The 23,098-nt window shown below is 45.3% G+C and overlaps 1 long non-coding RNA gene across 1 annotated transcript; it reads left to right on the top strand.

Annotated features, from left to right (window-relative positions):
• Positions 1–4,968: 4,968 nt before the first annotated feature.
• On the top strand, positions 4,969–20,234 carry LOC147912371 (uncharacterized). The gene is made up of 4 exons (XR_015550030.1): positions 4,969–5,704; positions 15,141–15,216; positions 15,982–16,047; positions 20,014–20,234. It is a non-coding gene; the product is annotated as an uncharacterized LOC147912371 (long non-coding RNA).
• Positions 20,235–23,098: the final 2,864 nt, after the last annotated feature.

Here is a 23,098-nt window from a genome sequence, read left to right as displayed (position 1 = left end):
CCGGGGGGGTCCAGGAGGTCCTGAACAGCCTGTCACATAGAGCCATTTCCCACCTGAAGTGTTACTGACATCTGGGAAGACAAGCCCTGATCCAGATTAAATGAACAATGTGGTAGGGAAAGGTTTTCCATGGATGTATAACAGGGAAAAGATGGTACCCTCAATATGTAAGGAATATCGAGAAACCTATGTTTACAAGTACTAAACTGTAAAAGAGCAGGAAAACCAAAAACATAGCCAATAAACGCACCAAAAATATCCCACCTATTTATACAGGTGGAGAAATATGTATGTAAAGCACAGAAAATAGTCTGGGAGATTACATACCAAATTTTACTAGCAACAAGGAATAAAAGCTAGGAGGTGGGTGACAAATAGGAATTTTTACCACTTCTTACCTTATATATTTCTGTAGTGTTTTAATTTTTACAAAAGAGAATGTATTCTACTCAAACAGACATTTAAAATTTTAAAGAAATTATTAAAATGTTCAAAATGACTTCACTTCAAGGATATTCACTAAAACATGAATGGAAAGAACCTCCCCATGACTTTCAGAGTCTCCTATAACTTTTCTAATAGTTTACTATGTTGATTTTATTTCACATTTAGATGTGACCTAACTCATTTGAATTTACGTTTGTTTGAGATATGCAATAGAGCTGACTTCCCCCGTTCAAGCGGAAAAGCAACGGTCCAGCACCCTTCATTGGGTAGTTCTGGCTTTCCCAGCTGACCTGAAATGTCCTGTTTCCCACCGGCCGAACCCCCACACCTACAGCTGCCTCTCGAGTGCCCTGGAGCGAGTGGGGTGAGCTCTCTAACCTGGGCTCCCTGTCTACGAGGGACGGCTACTAGCAGAGCCCTCTCGCGAGACAGCAGCAGGCATGCTGCACACAGAAGGGCTCAGGGGCCGTCTGCTGTGGAGCAGGAAACCCCTCATGATGAGCAGGGAGTTGGGGAGCACCGGGCGGCGGGACTGACCTCGGCCGGGGGGCAGCAGGCTGCTCAGGGAGGGGAGCCCCCTCTCTTCAGCTCGCCCAGCTCCTCCTGCAGCGTGTGCACCTGGCTGTCAGGCGGCGGCCCCTCTGTGGCAGTCTTCAGTTTGCCGTTCTTCTCCGCCTGCTCCCACAGGCAGCACCCCTGCTCTTGTTCTGCCAGGAGAAGCAGCAGGAGTGCAGCAAGTCCATGAGTTTGCAGCCCCTGACATTGACAGGATGACTTCGCTGAGGGACGTGGGGCTGGCGTTGCTGTCGCTGTGTTCACTCCGCACAGCTTCCACGGCTGGCTTCAGGGAGACATCAGAAGGAGGGGCGGAGGGGCTCTGGGAGGGCCTCTGAGGCGTCGCTGTGAGTCATGAACTCAGGAGGCTCTGGGCGAAGCCCTCATCGGGCCCCAGGCTGGTCACGCTGCAGCTGGCCTCCACATCTCTCTTCAGCCTCCTTCGCTCGACTGGCTCTCGGGGGATAGATGGCCTCTCTTGAGTCCGCTTGGAGGAGAAGCTGTAAGAAGGAACCCAGCCAATAAATCTGCACGCCCCACATCCTGAGGGTAAAGTCACCCACAGAAATGCCACTCTTACCTAGCAGGCCCCTGGCAGGGGAGGGGGGACTCATCCCCAGCATCTACAGCAGACGTGTTTGCGTCTCCCTGGCTGCCTGACGCTGTGGAGGCCACACTGTCTCCTGGAGTTCCTTCCAAAGACTCTGCACCCGGTCCTGACTGGCGGCTTCCCGGGCGGCCCTGGGTGCGGGTTCACACCCTGCAGAGCGGCTCGCTTCAGCTTGTGGGACACTGGCTGGGCCCTCAGGTTTTCCCTCAAGGACGACGATGAACCTGCAGCTCCTTTCCCGTCTGCTTCACTCGCATGTTCCTCAGGCCCGCTGTGGCCTTCCTGGTGTTCTTTCTCCTAGGGCGGCCATGGCTTCCAGCTCCCCCTTCTCAGTCAGGTGGAAGATGGAGGGTACAGCCGTAGGCTTCAGCATGCAGTACAGATCCTCCAGCCTTTTGGAGAAGCTGTTTCTGGTGAAATGTTCACTACAGAGGAAAGAATGCTTAGGGGGGTCCAGTTATCTCTGTGAACAGTTTTTAACCACCAGATCAGACATTTTGAGTCCTTTATGGGGAACCTTTAGGATAAATGACAAGGTAATTAGAAAGAAATAATTAAATGTCTCCCCTTAAAATGATCAACTGTAAAATCAAAACAAGTGCTTTTGCAAACACCCACACTTGTATTGACTTCACCCATTGAAATGTTTAGTAAAGATTTAAGGAACACATTCTGCTTGCAAGTTATTACTGGAATAGAAAGATGAAAGACCCACTGTCTACCTTAAGGAGCTGACCGTCTGTAGGGCAGAGAAGGAAGGAAGGTGAGGACCTCCTCCCAGGCTGTGGTAAGTGCCCTGCAGGGACACAGACGCTCGGGCAGATAGCACAGGATGGCATCAAGACAACAAGACAGGCTTCAGGAAGCCTCGGAAATAGTTCCTAGAAGCTCATGGCTGCCCAACTCTCCTGCTGTCCCTGGGATGCAGGACTTTGGGTGCTAAAATGGGGAGGGTTGGTCCCCCTATTTGAAAGCCAGGCCAGGTGTCGGCCAGCAGAGCCTCCCAGGCACTCAGCAGGGCGCCTGGCCCCAGCTCTGCTCAAGCAGCTGAGGATGCAGGACAGCCACCAAGAGGAGGTCAGCCCCAAGAGCTGCAGATCTGTGTTCCTCCTGTCCTCCCACTACCAGGAGGAAAGCGGCTCCCTGTACAGAGCAACCAGGCCCTGCAAGGTACTGACCAAGACACTTCATAATCTCTTCTCCTCATTAAGGTAAAATCTCTATTTAGACCAAACTGTGCACGTGGGGGGTTGGGGTCGTCTCTCCCGAGGGTTTTCTGCTCCACCTGAGGTCATCTAACCCCGCTGAGGCCGCTGTGGACCAGACCAGGTGGATACTAGGTCCTCAGGGAGTTCTAAGCAACATGACGTCCTCAATTTCCAATGCTTTGTGAGCCTGTTTCCCAAAGACCCCCACCTCCTTTGCCCCCAGACCACGTTAGACCACGACACATGCCAACAGCAGCATTCTCTGCAGTGCTTTGCCTCATTTTCAAAAACAGTAACAAAACTTTTGGGACACAGGCTCTGGAGGAAACCGTCAAGAAAGCATGGTGGCTGACCTCTGAAATAAGCTCGCATTATTAGTTCTTTGGATAAATTGTTAACAACTTAAAACTTAGAACAAACCACCGTAAACTTTCAATAAGACTATAGACATCGAGTGTCATTCAGGTCTTTCAAATTTCACTAACACCCTGCAACACGAAACAGAGGGATCTGCTGGACGTTTTTAAAGTAGAGGCTCTTCAGTTCACTGTTTTGGGACCTCCGGTGCGAAGTCCACAGGAAAGGACTCGCTGAAACAGCTGACTTCCAGAAGCCCCCACGAAGGGAGCCAGGCCAGGGGAAAGGCAAACCCCTCACCCCGCTGTGGGAGCCGACGGAAGAAGTGGCCAGAGGAGCCCCTTCCCCAAGTCTGCAGGGTCAGCCTCCCCGTGAGGAGTGGGCCGACGCCTCTCCAGGACTCACCTCCAGCGCAGAGCCACCTTTCCCTGGACTGCGGGACCCTTCTAGCAACAGAGCGTCTGGGAGGCGCGTCCATCCAGGAGGTACAAGCTGCATTTGCTCAGCCGCATGCCTGATCGCAGAGATCAAGGCAGGCTCCCTGCCATCAAAAGAGCAGAAGTCACAGCAAATGCAAGAGAACGCTGACCCAAGGAAGAGTGCTTCCAGAATACACCGTTTCCGGACGTTGTCTAGGCCAACCAGAATCAATGGGAGGCAGGGTGGCCCCGGGGTGGGGGCGAGAGTGGTGGGTGGGCGCCGGTGGCCGTGGTGGCCCGAGGCGCCCGGCTCAGAGACGGCGGCGCGGGTCAAGGTCACACAGCGCCGGGCGCTGACTCACTCCCTGGACCGGCCCCGAGGCCCCGCGCACAAAGTGCCGCCCGCCTCGGGCTGGACCGCGCGGGGGGCTGACCGGGCGGCGGCGGGCGGGGCCGCATCCCTGTGGAAGGAGACGGCGGCTTCTCCCCCTTGCCCGGCCGGTTGGAGCAGTTCGCGGCCGCGCGCAGATCACCCTCCCGGGCCTCGGGTCGTCGCGCCGCTGCCAGGCTCCGGCCCTCGCCCCGCCGCGCCGAGGCCCGAGCAGGACCGCTCCGAGAGGAGGACGCGCGGCGACACGGCAGCGGGACCCGGGAGCCGGTCCCATCGGTCCCGCCGGACGGCAAGACGGCGGCGCCCGCCCGCCGGGTCAGCCCTCGGACTTCGGCGCACCAGGCGTCCCCGACACCCGACCGGGCGTAGCCCCAGGCTCGCGACGTCGTAGACGGGCCGGGGTCCGCGTCCCGGGGCTCCGTGCACCGACGTGGCGTGCAGAGCCCGTCCGTAAAACAAGATGGCCGCGCCCGCAGGCATGGGCGCAAGGCGGGCCGACGGGCCGGCCCTGGGATCCGTTGCCCCGAATGGTCACTGGCGCCGTCCTCGGCGCGAACGACGTAGGGCGCCGGGGAGCCGAGAGCGCCTGTCCCGGTCTCCGCAGAGATCTCTGCCGTACGCCAAGATGGCGGCCTGCGCACTTCCGGCCCCGCCCGCGCTGCTCGGTCGGATTGGCCCTGGCGGCGGCCCGTCGCGTCGCGCTGCAGAAGCGTCAGAGCGACGCCGCGTTCGGTCGCCGCGGGAGCGGGAAGGTGGATGCCGCTGCGGGCGTTCACAGGCTCGGGGCGACCCCGGAGGCTCCGTTCCTGTGATCCCTCGGCCGCCGGCGACTGGCCTGGCGTGGCTTGGGCGCGGGGCCGCGCGGATCTGACAGTCCCGTGTTTGCGGGTCTCGGCGCCTCTCAGTCCGCCTAGGCGACCGTCCTGACAGGCCCGGGGCCGCTGGGACGATTAAGGGTCAGCGGGCGTCCGGGACGGGAGGGAGGGGTGCCAGGCGCTGCTGGGGGGGCTCGGGCGGAGCTGGTTCTAGAAACGGCTTTTGCCCTCACCCCTGCTAGGAGTTAAGAAGTGGAAACTCTTTAACTCTTAGAAAAGCAAATTCTAGGCTGCAGGGGAGAAACATACTCCGCCACCCACAGCACACGCTTCTTTTTAAATTATTATTATTTCAGCGACCGATAGGTCGTTCAAGCTTCTTTTTCTGTGATTGGAAATAGACAGTGAATGCATCTCGTCACGTCTTAACTTCCTGGGGTCCTAATAGAAAGTGTGTGTGTTGAAAATAAAGGGACTGATGGTTTGGGGCGTAGGAAGGAGAATCAGATTTAGGCCAAAGCTCCCTGATTACAGATGGGCTGCCTGCAGCCCAGAGAGCGGAAGGACCTGGCCCAAGGTCACTTGGAGTCGGAGGCCAGCTGCCCGGAAACCAGGTGGACGGCTTCCCAGGCCAGTGCCCACTCACAGCTGTCTGGCTTAGCGACCCCGCGTAGAGCAAGCGACGTGAGCTGTAGTTCCACTGGCCCTCAGGAAGGAAGTGGCATAGTGCTCGTTCACCGCGCCGTGGCTGCTGTCGGGCCAGAGGGCCGGGGTCTCTGCCAGCCAGGGACCCTCCCAGCTTCTGACCTGTGTTTCTGTTGCAGATCCCATCTCTGCTCCAGGACAATGAGCTCATCCGGTCCGCACAGACCGTCACCCCCCAATTCTCAGGCTGTTGAGAGGTCTGTTCTGTGCTGCACTGTCCGTGTACCTTATTAGAGCAGTTTTCCAAATGGTGACTGGGGTTTGCAGTACTTCAGAGGGCTGAGCTGATGGCTGCTGTTCTGCTTCAATGTCTTCTCTGTTTTTAATTAGTATTTATTTATTTATTATGTTTTATTGAAGTAACATTGATTTATAACATTATGTAAATTTCAGATGTACATCATTATATTTCACTTCTGTATAGATACATCGTGTTCAACACCAAAAGTCTAGTTGCCATCCGTCACCATGCACATATTCCCCTTCACCCCTTTTGCCCTCCGCTCGCCCCCTTCCCCTCTGGTAACCACTAATCTGTTCTCCTTATCGATGTGTTTATCTTCTACATATGAGTGAAATCATACAGTATTTGTCTTTCTCCTTCTGACTTATTTTCTTTGGTATCATACCCTCAAGGTCCATCCATGTTGTTGCAAATGGCAAGATATCACCATTTTCTATGGCTGAGTAGTAGTTCACTGTATACATATCCCACATCTTCTTTATCTAGTCATCCGTCCATGGGCACTCAGGTTGTTTCCAAGTCTTGGCTATTGTGAATAATGCTGTGTGAACACAGCAGTGCATGTATCTTTTCAAATTAGTGTTTTCAAGTTCTTTGGATAAATACCCAGAAGTTGAATAGCTGGATCATATGGTAGTTCTATTTTTAATTTTTTGAGGAATCTCCATACTGTTTTCCATAGTGGCTGCAGCAGTATACATTCCCACCAGCAGTGCACAAGGGTTGCCTTTTTTCCACATCTTCCCCAACGCTTGTTATGTCTTGTGTTTTTTTGTTTGTTTGTTTTTTTATAACTTGTCTCATTTTATTTATTTATTTTATTTTATTTATTTATTTTTTCTCCCAAAGCCCCAGTAGATAGCTGTATGTCATAGCTGCACATCCCTCCAGTTGCTGTATGTGGGACGCGGCCTCAGCATGGCCAGAGAAGTGGTGTATCGGTGCACGCCCGGATCCAAACCCCGGGCCACCAGCAGCGGAGCTCGCGCACTTAACCACTAAGCCACGGGGCCGGCCCTTGTGTTTTTAATTATAGCCATTTTGACAGACGTGAGGTGATATCTCATTGGGGTTTTGATTTGCATTTCCCTAATAATTAGTGATGTTGACCATCTTTTCATGTGCCTATAGGCCATCTGTATATCTTTGGAAAAATGTTCAGCTCCTCTGCTCATTTTTTTTTTCTTTTTTTGTGAGGAAGATCAGCCCTGAGCTAACATCCATGCTAATTCTCCTCTTTTTGCTGAGGAAGACCAGCTCTGAGCTAACATCTATTGCCAATCCTCCTCCTTTTTCTTCCCCAAAGCCCCAGTAGATAGTTGTATGTCATAGCTGCACATCCTTCTAGTTGCTGTGTGTGGCACACGGCCTCAGCATGGCCGGAGCATCGGTCTGTCAGTGCGCGCCCGGGATCCGAACCCGGGCCGCCAGCAGCGGAGCGTGCGCACTTAACCGCTAAGCCATGGGGCCGGCCCTGCCCATTTTTTAACGAGGTTGTTTTTTTTTTGTTGTTAAGTTATATGTGTTCTTTTTATATTTTGGAAATTAATCCCTTATCAGATATATGATTTACAAATATCTTCTCCCAATTGGTCAGCTGTCTTTTCATTCTGTTGATGATTTCCTTTGCTGTGCAGAAGCTTTTTAGTTTACTGTAGTCCCATTTGTTTGTTTTTCTTTTGTTTCCCTTGACTGAGGAGACATATTCAAAAAGATGCTGCTGAGACCAATGTCAAAGAGCATACTGCATGGTGTGTTTTCTTCTAGGAGTTTTATGGTTTCAAGTTTTGTATTCAAGTCTTTAATCCATTTTGAGTTAATTCTTGTGTATGGTGTAATGTAGTGGTTTGCTTTCATTCTTTTGCATGGCTTTCCAGTTTTCCCATTTTTGAAGAGACTTTGCTTTCACCGTTGTATGTTCTTGGCTCTTTTGTTGTAGATTAGCTGTCCAGTCCATCACCTTAGTATAATCATCATTAGAATTGTAGTGCACTTCCTTCCATGTTATTTCCCTGCATAGGTTTTAACATAACTGTAATCTTATAGGACAATTCAGTATGTACAGTTCTGAACCTTGCTTTCTTCACCTAATTATTTTACAACCACTTTCCATATTAGGAAGTTTTCATTATTAAAAAAAGACATGCGGGTTAAATAAATTGCGCAAGAAAAAGTAGGGGAATGATCTCTCTTGTATCCATCACTCAAACACAGCCAGAATATTTTACCTTTTTTACTAAATATTACATCAAACAATTCTTCCATACTGTTATCTAATCTTTAAAAACTAACAGTTTAAGAAGGAAATCCTGCCCGGTGGCAGCGGTTAAGTGTGCACCCTCCACTGGGCGGCCCAGGGTTCACAGGTTCGGATCCTGTGCACTGACGCACTGCTTGTCAAGCCATGCTGTGGCGGCGTCCCATATAAAGTGGAGGAAGATGGGCATGGATGTTAGCCCAGGGCCAGTCTTCCTCAGCAAAAAAGAGGAGGATTGGCATCAGATGTTAGCTCAGGGCTGATCTTCATCACCAAAAAAAAAAAAAAAAAAGGAGGAAATCCTGTCATATACTACAGTGTGAGTGAACCTTGAAGATGGTATACTGCGTGAAATATGCTAGACACAAAAAAGACAAAAACTTTAGGATTCCACTCATGTGAGGGATCTAAAGTAGTCAAACTTAGTAACAAAGTTCTGTTGAAGATGCATTGAGAGTTTGAATAAAATTGCTTTTAAAATAATAATAGTGATATTTTAAAGTTAACATGTATTATATATCTGTGGACCTAATAAAGTTTACATATTCAACTTGACCAAAATTGTTTTAGGGGATTTTCTGCTTAGGGAGAAAGAGGATCATTTTTATTCATCACTAAATTCAGATATTTATTGTGTTAACCACTGCCCTTTGCTTAAACCAAATGTTAACCCAGGGTAGAGCTTTTCCTCCAATCTTAGTGCAACACAATTTCCAACAATTGCTTTTAGTGGAAATGAGTAGAAGAGCACCTTAGTGGGGACAGTTGCTCCAACACCTCTGCCCTTGTCAGTAGGAGAGGACTCTGCTGGGGGGGGTGGGGGCAGCGCTCGGGCCCAGGTGGGGAGAAATGGAAACTGAGGGCAGGAAACAGTTCGTGTAGCTGGAGCCCTGTGAGGCCCCCGGCCATTCAGCAGATGAAATGGACGTATTAATGTCTTGACAGCCACTGATTCACCATCGCTTCCAATTGTAAAAAGTCACAGTGGGAAGGGACCCTATCAGTCACCTGGTTTAGCCACCTGTTGATTCTTAGAATCTGATGGTCTGGCCAAGAGACAATTCTTTTTTTGATACATCCGGTAATAAGAAAGAGACTTTGACCCAAAACAATCACAGATCCAGTTTCTGCACAACAGCCTCTGGAATGTTTGGAATAAATAATTTTTCTAAAGTAGATGACTTTAAGATTTTTCGTTTGTAAAGATACTATTTTTGGCAAATGCCAGGGAGTTTTATTATTTTATTCTATCTAAGGTAGAGAAATATTTTCTAAATTGTATTTATGTTTTGGTTTGAAACATGATTTATGTCAAAACTTGTGTATGTGGTATTTACAGTGTAACTTGAAATATCTCATGGTTTTTATATTTTTTACAACAAATAGTTAAAAAAATTCGTACGTGTATCTTATTTAGTGACCTGGAACTAGTTGAAATGTAGGTGCTTTATAAACCATCTTAACTACTGATATTATCTTGCTTTTGTGAAGCATGAAATAGTTCACTTTATTGACTATGTCACTGGGGAGAAATGAATTTTCACTGTGTTTTATTGCACCTAGTCAGTGAGTTCCACATTAAAATAAATAGTTATGCTGTAATGAGACAAGAGATGGCCTGATGATTTCCCTATGGGAATGGGAGTAAAGAACTCTGGGCTGTGATTCCATCAAAACACCAGACTGACTGGGAGGACAAGATAGGCACTTCACCTCCCTGTGCCTGCATTTTCTCAGATGCAAAATAGATTAAGAAAATTGACTTTTACCAAAGTAGAGTGAGAAACAGTATTTGCGTCACGCTTTGAGACTTAGATAAATGCTGTTATATTTAAAAATCCCACGGTATTTACTTATTTATTGAGACTTCTCCATATGGGGGAAGAGGATGCAAAGAGACTATGGGATGTCTGAAGGCACGTGGTAGTCTTGCAGAGGTGGGCCCCTTGTGTGGCAATGAAAGCAGTATATTTTCTACAGGTCGCTTGCTCCACCATAATTCTCAGGAGGAGGAAGAGTCAAGCATCTCAGGGCCTTGGTCTTCCAGGCGCACATCTGCTGGCACGCTATGAAGATGAATTTACTATAAATGGCCCTTGAAGGCTAAGCTGGGGGATCTTCCTGCAGAGAGGTTTTATTCCCTTTGTGTTCAGAAATGCTGCCTAGGTTACTTTCCTATTATGACCTCCTTTTCAGCACATTAGCCCTCCTCTTAGATGAAGAAAAAAGATGATAACTTACTTTGCCTCATTCATGTTTACAGGAACAGCGTAGGTTTGTTTTGTTTGTTTTTGTCTTTTGAGGAAGAGGGATGCATTTGGTGGCTGTCTGTCACTCTCCCTCTCCTGTCAGTCCAGAGAGGCACGTAGGGAGACAGCAGAGGTGGAGGCGTCGCTGCTAATCCACACCGCCTGTCCTCTACGCAGGGTCCAGCGTGCGGGACAAGGAATTAGATATGCCTAGCAGTTTAATACAGTCTCACCTCATTCCACATGGCATTTACAGAGAGGAGGCAGGACCAAACTTCTGTACAAACAGTTAGGTCCATATGGTGGGTCAAGGAGGACATGTCTGAAATTTCAGCACCAGAGAGTGATTCTTTCAAGAGGAGGTGTCCTTACACAATATAGAACCAGAAGTGTTTACACTATTGGTGGAAAGAATAATAATCATAACAACAGACTCTCAAGGTTCACAAAGCACCTTCATGTCATGTTTCATGTAAGCTTCACAACCACCATGTGAGGAAGATATTACTGTTCTCCCTGTATGACAAATGAGGACTCTAGGGGGTGCATTTTATCCAGAATATTTTAAACTATCCTTGGTTTAACATGGTGAATATATTGTGTTATTTTTCTAGGAGAAAGGCGATAGCTAGTTTTTTTAAAAACTCGATCACTACAGAGGTCAAGTGGATTTTCCCAGTATGACTTTGGTGTAAGTGAAGAAATGGCAATGAATTCTTGGTCTTTTCAAACATGTCTGCTGTAATTCAGGGAATCTCTCTTGAATTCATTTTATTCTAGGTTGGTGACTTGAGTTTTCTCCTGAAGAAAGTAGGTCTGAGCTGCACTGTGTTCTCTGTATCAACTCTAAAATCTGTTCTGAACTGTGACTATTTGCTTTGCTAATCTGTAACTGAGAAGTGTGGGGACTTATGCTTGATGACAGTGATTCAGAGTCTTTGGATTCAAATGTGCCGTATATGTGTGTGGAAGTTTGCTAGACCTGCTGTAACAAAATACCGCAAACAGTGGCTTAAACAACAGAAGTTTATCATCTCACGGTTCTGGAGGTTAGAAGTACAAAATCAAGGTGATGGCAGTGCTGGTGCCTTCTGGTGGCTATGAGGGAAGGATCTGTTCCAGGCCTTTCTCCTTGGTTTGTAGATGGCTGTCTTCATGCTCACGTGGCATTCTCCCTGTGTGCATGTCTCTGTGTCCAAATTTCCGCTTTTTATCAGACACCAGTCATACTGGGTTAGGGCCCACCCTAATGACTTCACTTTAACTTGATTGCTCGGTAAGTATCGTCTTTCCAAATAAGTCACATTTGGAGGTACTGGGGTTAGGACTCCCCAACATAGCAATTTTGGGAGAATACAACTCAACCTGTAACTCTCTCTGTATATCCACACTGTGTGTGTGTATATATATTGCACATAACACACACACACACACACTATAGAGTATGGTTCGGTATTTGATATATTTCTGTTATATTTTAATATGTGGATTTAAATAATCATTGAGCCATCATTGCAAACATTTCCAGAAAGTAGTTTTTTCATCCTTACTTATGGCCTCATAAAGGTAACTAGTTTGTCCTGCACCAGAAATAACAGAACCACCTCTTATCCTCCGCTCTCCCCACCCCTCTTGCCAAATTACCAGAAGTGGAATTCTATCCTACTCTTCTTGTTTCTCTTTTTAATGGAGTCCAAATAAAGCATGGAGTTTAGTGAATAATAATGTATCAATATTGTTCATTAGTTGTGACAAGGAACCAACTCTAGTTGGACCATCATCATGTAAGGATTAACAACGGGGAAAACTAGTGGGGTTATATGGGAACTCTGTGCTGTCTTTGCAACTTTTCTGTAAATCTCAAACTATTCTAAAATAAAAAGATTATTTAAATATTAAAATATTACAAAATATTTTGTAATATAAAATTGTCTCTGGTATATATTAACTAGTTCATCAGTGTTGTATTTAGAATCATCATATAATTGTACTGTTTTTGTGCCATTGCTTAGATATCTTTTTGTACAGAAGAACAGATTAGATGTGGCCTCTAGAGGACAGTGTTGGGTCACAGACAGATTATCACAATCTGCCCAAGTTGAAGATGGACTTACTTATTTTTCTTCTTACTTTTTTTTTTTTGTGAGGAAGATCAGCCCTGAGCTAACATCCGTGCTAATCCCCCTTTTTTTTGCTGAGAAAGACCGGCTCTGAGCTAACATCTATTGCCAATCCTCCTCCTTTTTTTCCCCCAAAGCCCCAGTAGATAGTTGTATGTCATAGCTGCACATCCTTCTAGTTGCTGTATGTGGGACGCGGCCTCAGCATGGCCGGACAAGCGGTGAGTCGGGGCGCGCCTGGGATCCGAACCTGGGGCGCCAGTAGCGGAGCGCGCGCACTTAACTGCTAAGCCACGGGGCCGGCCCTCTTCTTACTTTTTAACCACAAGACCTCTGTTTATTCGTCATCCCTCTTAAAAAAAAAGTCAAAGAAAATTTATGCCTCTTCTGCTCCCCTGATTAGTCAGAGATCTGCTTTAATTTACTATTTTTGTGCGGTTCTGGCTCTACACAGATCTGACAGGCCAGAACGATCTGCAGCTTTCACCCAAGTGTTCAGAGCACCGACGGCTCGTGGAAGTTGTGCGGGAGCCGGGGGAGCGTCATGGGGCACATAATCTGTGTTTGTGATTCTCACGTGATGGAGACAGTGCTGTAGAGTTGAACTCCCTGTGGAAAACTAAAAACAGTTTGTAGATTGACGAGGATGCTCATGAAATAAAGATTGCTTTTGATCTTTCAAGGTTGAGACTCTTTGCTCTATAGTGGTTTATTGGGGGTCAGGGGAAAGGGAAGCAAACCATTGTTCTAGCTTCTGGAGCAAATTTCTGGAGTAATCAGAATAGAAACTCAACACTTTAAAAATTGTCCCTCCAGGGCCGGCCCCGTGGCTTAGCGGTTGAGTGCACGCACTCCGCTGCTGGAGGCCTGGGTTCGGATCCCGGGCGCACACTGACGCACTGCTTCTCCGGCCATGCTGAGGCTGCGTCCCACATACAGCAACTAGAAGGATGTGCAACTATGACATACAACTATCTACTGGGGCTTTGGGGGAAAATAAATAAATAAATAAAATTATTAAAAAAAAAAATCCCTCCAAAGGTAGTCTCCTGAGATTGACATTTTATTTTTAGGAGGCCCCTGGCATTGGAAGTTACAGAGTGCTACTCAAGCACATCAGAGCCATATGAACATTAATTTGCAAAATGCTCGCCTTGGACCTAGAGGCAGCTGAAGACAATTGTTCATGTATTGATGGGCTCAGAAATTCTGAAACATGTCATTCTGTCATTAGATGGATGACATTTTCTGCTGATACTGGAGTCTGAGGTCTCTACTCATACTAGGTGAGAATCTCCCATAAATATTAAAAAATAGTTGTCATTTGGATGACAGTGTGTTCCACGTAGCAGCAACCTGTAGATTTCTTATTTTTTGCTCAAAGAATAAATCTGTTAAAAGCTCCTCTGTTGAATTGGGATCTATGAGCCTTTTAATAGGATTTTTGAAAGGGAGTGGAAAATTTACAGCCTCTGGTAAATAGCCTGACATGAAGTTAAGATCAATGGTGTTGTGTTCAGCCACACCATCCAAGTTGAACCTCTGGGCAGGAGTCTTTCTCATTCTCATCTAATAGTGCCAGGAACCAAAAATTCTCTTTCTCAGCTGTAGTGTTCTCTTAATTAGTGGTGGTATAACAAAGTTCCATTGGCCATCTAGGTATTTAATAAATATTACCATGATTTGATATGTACCTCGATCCTTGGAAGAATGATTGTTCCCCTAACCTGGTCCCTTATCCAGTGGTCCTTATCTCAGGGAGAAGCATCACTCCATCCCCTCTGTGCAAGTCAGAATCTCGGCAGTTGTCCTGGACTCCTCTCTCTTTTCTCATCTTTGCCCAGAATAGATGCAGCACCAGGTCCTATTGATTTTACTTCTTAAATATCTCTTGAAACCATCCCCCTTTCTCCGTGGCCACCACTCTAACGCAAGCCCTCATGATATCTGCTTAGACCGCTGCAGAAGCCACCTCACCACAGCCAGTGTGATCTTTCAGACACATCTGTGAGATCTCCAGTGATTTCCCACTGGTGTTAGGATAACGACCAAAGGCACTTGCATGGACGATAAGTCCCTGCGTTGTCTGCTCCCTGTCTCTCTCTCCAGCCTCATCTGGAAACATTCTCCTCTTTGCTCTCTGTGTTCCAGCCTCCTGGCCTCCGCTGTGTCACACGGAAATTAGTGCCTGTAATTTCCTCCACCTGGAGTCTCTTCCTTGCTGTCTCTGATTACCTTCTCCTCATCCTTTATCCATCAGCTCCAGTGTGATTTCCTCATGACTGCCTTTCCTGATCTCCTGGCCTAGATAAGTCTCCTCTCCTCTCTGCTGTAATAGACCCATGCTCCGCTCCTTCATTGTGCTTTCATAGACTTATCGTTAGACATTTAGCTTTGTTGTTTTTTTTTTTTTGCTGAGGAAGATCAGCCCTGGGCTAACATCCATGCCCATCTTCCTCTACTTTATATGGGACGCCGCCACAGCATGGCCTGACAAGCAGTACGTAGGTCCACACCTGGGATCCGAACCTGCCAACCCCACAGCGGAGCATGTGGACTTAACCGCCACGCCACTGGGCTGGCCCTGCTTTGTTGTTTTTTGATCAGTATATGTCTCCACTACAGAATATAAATGCTGTGAGCGGGGCCCTGCCCACATATGCTCATCATCAACTCCCCAACGCTCGGCACAGTGCTTGGAAAGAGTAGCTGCTCAATACATTTGTTGAGTGAATGGCGGCCCTTTTTTTTTTGAATGTTTAGGCAGCAGAAGAACCACCCACTGGATACATTCAATTCGAAAAATTTCTTCCAGTGATGGAGTACTGCTGGAAAGAAGGTAAGAAAGTCAATGTAATTCTTAAGGTAAAGTAATGGTTAGAATTACCTTAATTTCAAACACTTGGCTTTTTCACTTTGTATATTATCCTCAACCAACATTTATCCTAGGACAGCTTCCTTCTAGCTTCTCACTACACTTCTGAACTGCCACTTGCCATGCGCTTAGAAATAGCAACCCCTTGAGTGTTAATCTAATAAGCAAAGGGTGATTAAAGGGCAAATAAGCTACAAAAAGCACAAATCGACAACATTCTTATTCTATCTGGAATTATCAATAATAAGTAAGAATTATCCCTAATTATTTTTCTAGAGAAAGTGTAGCATCAACTTAGCATAGTTGGTTTATTGGAGGCATTTTGTTCCCAGATAAATTGATTTCCATAGTGCTGAAAAAAACTAATAGATAACATCAAACATGCCAGTGATATTTAAACTACGTATTTCCTGTGGGTATGGAGTGCTTTCAACTTTCGTTATCTAGAAATACAAAAAGATTTCAGTGAGGGAAGTATTATTATCGCAGTGTGTCAGTAGCTTTTGTTTCATTTTATGTGATCATTTGTTATGTGATGACTGAGCTGCATACTGTGGCATTTACTCCTTTTATTGCGTAATTGGATAGAGACCAATTCCAGAAGATACCTTCGATCTTTTGAGGTGTGTAAGCTCCAGATTTTATAAAAATTTATATTTATATGAAAAATTCATCATGTGGGATTTATTCACCAAACAAAAAATATATCTGTCTTTTCTTTTCCCGTAGGTCTTAGATCCAGCTAAACATGGGATCCTTTCGCCAGAAGAACTGATCAAGATATGACTGAAGAGGGTAAGAGTGACTTATTACTTATGTTATGACAGTGACTTATTTAAGTGATTAATAATTTAACAACAATTATGCAAAAATTCTCAGGAATACTTTAAAGTCAATCATTCTGGTTAAAAAAACTTATTTACTGTTCCTGTTTTGGTTTTAGGGTGGTTTCTGTTTTGTGGGTGGTAAGAGGACAAAGGGTGGGTTAAGGGGAGATGGATGTTGTCTCATAGGATTTTGTAAAGTGTAGTGATACTTCTGTAAACTGAAGTCATCCCATTCACTTAGAGTTTTTCCAGAATAAAGGTCTGCCACCTGGAAAATGTGAGCTGTCAATCACTATAAATCAATGCTTGTTACCAGACTGAAGATTTGAATTATATATAAAAATTCCTTTTTAAAGAATTTTCCATGAGTGAAGTTACAGACAATATAGCCTCAACTGAAGATGAGTTCACACGAGAATTTTTAGTTCTTTTTGCTAACAGAACCATATGTATTTGATTTGAACTTGAACTACACACACACACACACACACACACACACACACGCATAATACCTGCACCCTTACATGTGCAAACGTATTTCCTTTAGGAATTCTCTCTGTTTAGGCTGATGTGTACATTTGTTTTCCCTGAATGGCAGGAGCCTAATGGACGTTCTCTTGAAACCATTCTCTTACTGGTCACCTCTACTTCTCCAATGCAAAGTTAGAGTTCTGTCTCTTTTGTTAAGTTTGCTGGTTCACAGATTGAGTCCTGAATGATTCAGAGTTGCTCATCCCTTGGGAAAGAGTCAAAAGTGCAAGTAATTTTGAGTAGGGAAGACTAAGACTGCGTCTCCATGCACAACTGGTTTGACCATTTAGACCGATCCACCATTGGGTGAGAATACAGGGGATGAGAGTAAGATGACATGCCAGTCACAGCTGCCACCCAAAAACTCTTACGACGTTGTTCAGTTTTCCTAGGATTAACTTTGGTGGAAATGTTAGGACTTTCAAAGCATCAGCCTCTTAATCCTAAGGATTAATTTCAGAAAAGTAAATCCTAGATTCTATTAGGCAATATGAATTTAGTCAAAATTTCCACAACAGTTCAATAACATTAGTATGGTGTACCTACTGTGTGTAGGTGAGGGGCACTAAGTGCAGGGAGAGGTAATGGTAAGAAAAGTATAATATCCTTTTCTCAAGGATATTATAGTCTTATTGGGGGGAATAAAACTTATTAAACAATTCACAATATAAGACAATAGAACAAAGTGAGTATCGGAAGATCAGTGTGGGCCGGACCAGCCTGGAAAGATGGTCTGGGAAGACTTAAAGAGAAAGTCGATTTCTTAAGAAGGGAGAACTGCTATGAATGAGTTATTGAGAGCAGGGGTAAAATCTTATGCATTGTAGCACCTCCACACTGAGTAAGTCTCAACAAATGTTTGTTGAATTAATGAATGAACGAGTCAACGAAGGAAGAATGGGTGAAGAGGCCGATGAGAGGGAGACATAGATTGATAAAACAGTATGAACAAAAACTGGGAGATGGGAATGAGCACGCCGTTTCGGGGGCCTGTGGGAAGACAGGGCCCAGAGGGTCTTGTTGGCAAACAGTAGGATATGACTCAAGATAGATGTACTGGGACAAGATGGTAGAGGCCTGGGCTCAGGAGTTCAGAATTCATCCTGCGGGCAGTGGAGAAGCATGGTAGGGTTTTGAGCAGATGAGTCACACTGTGCAAGAGGGATTGTGGGACGGTTAATGTGGTGCTGGTAGGTTTGCTAGATGAGTGAGAAAGAGGTTAGACTAGGGAGACCAGTTGGGAGGCTGTGTCAGCATTTTGAGGTACCCTAATAAGGGCCTGATCTGGCAGTGGCAATGGGAATGGAACGAGATTGATCCAACAGGACTGTGTACAGCAGGATCCGTGGGTCATGATGAGTAACAGAGTGCAGGGGACAGAGATGGGAGCCGAGTCCAGGCAGCAGGCTTTGACCTGGGTGATGGGTGGGATGGTAATGCTACCGACTGAAATGGGGAGATTGGGACAGGCTGCAGTGGAGGCAGAGACAGTGCAGCTTTTCACACCATCCCCAGAGTGTTCCTCAGTCTGAGAATATGCATCCTGAATGCCCAGGATGTCGTATGATGAACATCGTACATCGCATGGAATCACGTTCCTACACAATGGGAGTCCACGTATGTCCAGGCATGTGTACTGTGTCAGACGGTATTTGGCAGCAGGGAAGACTTCAAAAAAATTTTTTTTAAACAAACACAAGTTGCTGCCAATGTGCCAGGCAATGTTCTAAGTGCTAGTTAACTAATAACACTTTAATCCTCATGACAACCCTGTGAGATAGGAGTATTATTATCATCTCCATCTTACAAACAGGGAAACTGAGGCACACAGAGGTTAAGTGACTTGACCAGGATCTTAAAGCTAATGAGATGGCTTAGCATGGGAACCCAGGCGTCTGACGCCCAAGCTTGTGCTTTTAATCATTAAGCTCTTGTCCTCCCATCCTTAATCAAACACTACATGCCTCTTCCTTGCCAAAGGAAGCAGTGTGCCCAGCTTCTGTACTGTACCGTGAGCAAGGCCTTGTTCTGAGCAGTAGAGTGTGGGCGTTGAGTTCATGGACCTTGAGCTGGATGCTGGCGTTCACATCCAGCAATTCCACCCCCTGGCTGGGGCAGGCTGCCTTGTTTCCTTGTGTGCTGGTGTCCTCAGCGGTAAGTGGGGATGACAGTGCTTACCTCTCCTGAGGTGTTGGGAGATTAACTTAGTTAATATATGTGAAGCACTTAGATCAGTGCCTGGCACACGGACGTTCTCAATAAGTGTTTGTTTTGAGTATTCTTTTAAGGACTTCCATGGTGCCCATCGAAGTTCATTTGCAGTGGATTTAGTATTTAACAATCAGGTATAAGAAAGATTCAGAATTTGTCTTTCTGGGCATTTTTGGCATTCTTTGTTTTCTTAGGATATAAGCATGATTTCAGAAGAACGTGGCACATTCTTCTCTGATAATGCTATCATCATTGTCATCAACATCCCCACTTGAATGATTTCTGTATTATTAACTGAATTCCAACTTAGAATGCATTGTTTGTAGAGGCAGGAGACTTCAGCTCAGAAGGAAGGTATCCTCAGTCCTTGGTAACTTACTTGTTGGGCCAAGACTCTTTGGGGGAAAGGTGGTGATGTGGATGTTTCCATGTTTTTAATATCAGGACAGAGTTTTATTTCAATAGTCAACGCCTTTCCAAGATTCTTCCTGAGTTGGCTTCTCATCTTGGTAAAACCAATATCCAAGATGGCCCTCAGCTGTTACCTGAATCAAACTGAAGCCCACAGATTTTCTATCCAACTTTTGGTTTCATTTGACAGCAACACTGAACCAAACTATAACAAAGAGGACTGTTTTGAAATGGATGATGAATGGCATCTGTCACTGGGTTCAGCTGGCATCACTAAGTTGGCCAGACCTGGTTAGGGAATATTCAGAGATGTAATCATTACAGTTTCAAGTCTCTGTTATCTGCTCTGCAGCAAGTTGGCATAGCAACCATTTAATCCTGTCTTCATATCCTTACAAAATATAATGATTAGACTCCCTATAAAACTGGGACTTTAGGTTAATCCTTTGACAATTTCAATGGTTTTAATGTAAACAAACAACCTTATTCATGATGTCCTTATGTCTTCTAGCTGTTTTGGCTGAAATGATCAATTTTATAGGTTGCTTGAGCTATGATTTTACTGCAAGGTAAAATAAGTCCCAAATCTGCCTGTGTACAACAGCATACTCTTTGACCCTCTGGACTGTCATGATGTACTGGCTCTACAGCCCCAGAGAGAGTAACTAGCGACACAGTGGGGGTTTGTGGAGCTTCATGGCGATTAAGCTAGCTAGTAGAAAGAGAAAGAAAAAAAATCAGAAAATTGTAAATGATGAATTTCCCTTCTTGTCCTTCCAAGGTGAGCCTTTTTCTCTGGAGAAAATGGAAGAAATGTTGTCTGCTGCAATTGATCTGGAATCGAATTCAGTTCATTTCAAGGACTATACAACAATGATAGTGATAGATGAAAATTAAACATTTTAATGACAATTTCTAATTGAAAGGATAATTTTAAAAATTGTTCACCGTTGTTAATTTCACATTTTATCTTATAATTCCTACATATGATAATGCCTTGTGACAGCTATTTTAATATATTGTTTTTTAAAGTTGATCATAACAATTTAAAACTATTTAAACGTTTAAAGTATTTAACATTTTAACTATTTAACATATCAACATTTAAGCTATTTAAAACAACTTAATAATTAAAATTTTGTTTAGTATGTCTAGCCTCATGGAATGACAAATTGCTGATTATTTTGAAACTATTCTTAAAACTTTTAACATTATTTATGGATCATTGTTAATTTTCTACAATAAAACTCAGGTTACCTTCAAATTAATTAAGCTGACAAAATGAAGAATAACCCAAGGTTTGACATATCAAGATCTTGGGAGGGAGCAGAATGACCACAAATTGAAAATGAGTAGCAATGTGATGGAAGCTTCTTGTTTTTTTGTTTTTTTTTTGAGGAAGATTAACCCTGAGTTAACATCCAATGCCAATCCTCCTCTTTTTGCTGAGGAAGACTGGCCCTGAGCTAACATCCGTGCCCATCTTCCTCTCCTTTATAAGGGACGCCGCCACAGCACGGCTTGACAAGCGGTGCGTCGGTGCACGCCCGCGATCCGAACCTGCGAACCACGGGCCACTGAAGCAGATCGCACACACTTAACTGCTACGCCACCGGGCTGGCCCTATGAAAGCTTCTTTTTTAAACAACAACAGACACTTCAGCAATCTGAATGTGGAAGAAGAGTTATTGAAATGAATATTAATAATTCCTCATGAGTACCAGTTACAAATCTCATCTGAGGTTATAATAACATAGTGTAAACATTTAAATGTGTTGATCCAGCACGTTACCACGATGGATTAGCTAAAGGAGTTAAGATGATTGAATCTACAGAAGACTGAATGGTAATGTGAGGAAGTGGCATTGTATTCTGGTCTTTAGAATTCTTATCTGTTCAGAATACCTATCATGGGAATATTGTCCTGAATACTGAGTAAGAATTTCAAGAAATGTTATGGTGTGCAGGAGGTACAGCCATTGAGAGAGCAGAGTATAGTTATCTGAGCACAAGGAATCCCAGTGGAAAAAGACACCAGGACTTCAAGCAAAGGGGCAAATAAGGTAAAGGAAACAAATACCTTTCCATCACCTGTGCGTTCTTTCATACACACGTGCACACATGTGCATGCACACACAGTGATCTCTATTTAAAGATGCTTCCCCACTACATGTGTGTATATACATACAAACATTTAATGTTGCTTGTGAGTCTTCCTTCTAGGCAAGCAGTCTTGCCCCCAGAGAGAAGGCTGTTCCCCAAAAGACTGTTAGTCACAGTTCGTTCATCATGAAACATGTACTGAGTATCATTAGGTAATGCACAAAGAACTGGAGTTGCAAGGTGAATCTGTCCTAATTGAGGTTACACTTCAGTGAGGGAGACCTGCAGATCAGTCAGCAGCCCCAGCTCAGACAGGGGCGTGTCTGGGTACTAGGGAAGTGCATAAGAGGGACAGCTAACTCAGCCTGGGAGGAGCTTGCTGAGAGATGAAAGATTCTAGTGAGTGGAGAAGACTTTCCAGAACAGATGACACCTGTCTTAAAGACGAGTAGTTTACTAAGTGGGCCGCAGGACGCAGGCGATTTCAGCAGGGGAGCAGCAAGGACAAAAAACCTAGAGGTGTAATGAAACATGGAACAGTTTGGGAATTTAGAGTAGTTTAGTATGTTTGGTGTGTGGGAGATTTGGGGGACATGGTGAGAAGATGGAATTGGATTGGCAAACAGGAGCTGTGTCATTAAGGATATTGAGTTAGGTGTACAGTTTGGGTTTTAGTGTTAGGGTTTGGACTTCTGAAGATCATAGAGAAAGAAAGGTCATTTGTAAATAACATGGAAAATAGACTGGAAGAGTCAAGACTAGAAGGAGGGAGACCAGGTGTTAGGCTATTTGGTTGGTAGGAGGAAATAGATTGGGAAAAGTCAAGCGTGAGTGCCAGGTTTCTGGCTTGGACAATAGGTGAATTATAGCCATTCGTTCAAATAAGAAATCCAAGAAGCAAGTCGGGGTTGGTAGGCAAAGTGATGAGCTTGGCTGTGAACATCTTGGAATTGAGGAGCTAGTGGGACACCCAGCGGGAGACATCCAATAATCATTTGGATCAATAGGAGGAAGATGTGGCTAGAGACATGGATTTTGGAGTCCTCAGCATGTAAGTAGTAGTTATGCCTTAGAAACAAAAGAGAATAGTGTCAACAGAACCAAGGGGAACATCAGGATTTAAGGGAGAGAAGAGGAAGAGGAGCCCCCAAGAGACTGGGAAGGAGAAGCCTGAGAGGAGGGAAAGCAGGAGAGAAGCATCTTGGAAGCCACGGTAGGAGAGAATCTCAAGAAGGAGGCAGTAACCAAGCATATCAAATGTCAGAGGTGAGGTCAAGTCAAAGAAAATGTCCATTAGTTTTAGCAACAAAGAGTCCATTGATGACCTCTGCAGGAGCAGATTTGGTGAATTGACAGGGTACAGAGTTCAGAGCGCTGAGGAATGGATGGATATGAGAAAGTAGAGCACGGAGGACACGTTACTTGGCAATGAAGAGAAGGAGAGACACAGGGCTGGAGAGAGACAGCAGGTTGAGGGAGTTGCTTGTGGAAGATGGGACCACGCAAGCATGTTTATATTCAAAGGGCTGAGGGCCAGCAGAGAAAAAGTTGAAGACCCTCAGGAGGTTGGAGAGGCCAGGTTCTAGAACAAAAAGGAGGTTGGCTTTGGGGTGGGGTAGAACAATGAACCAACTTATGTTGTCCCTACCTAGTGGCCTCTCTTTCACTTTTGAGTGAGGAGGAAGGTAGTAGGTGACAGAGCTTGAGGAGCATAGTAAAATGTGGAAATACTTCTTGTGGGAAATGGGAGAGAGAGTTCAGAA

Source organism: Ceratotherium simum, chromosome 36 (genome assembly GCF_057802395.1).
Source record: "Ceratotherium simum simum isolate JZ-2026a chromosome 36, ASM5780239v1, whole genome shotgun sequence".
Taxonomy (NCBI): Eukaryota; Metazoa; Chordata; class Mammalia; order Perissodactyla; family Rhinocerotidae; genus Ceratotherium; species Ceratotherium simum.
The sequence above is the reverse complement of the archived record's forward strand: the minus strand, read 5'-3'. Positions and strand labels throughout refer to the sequence as shown.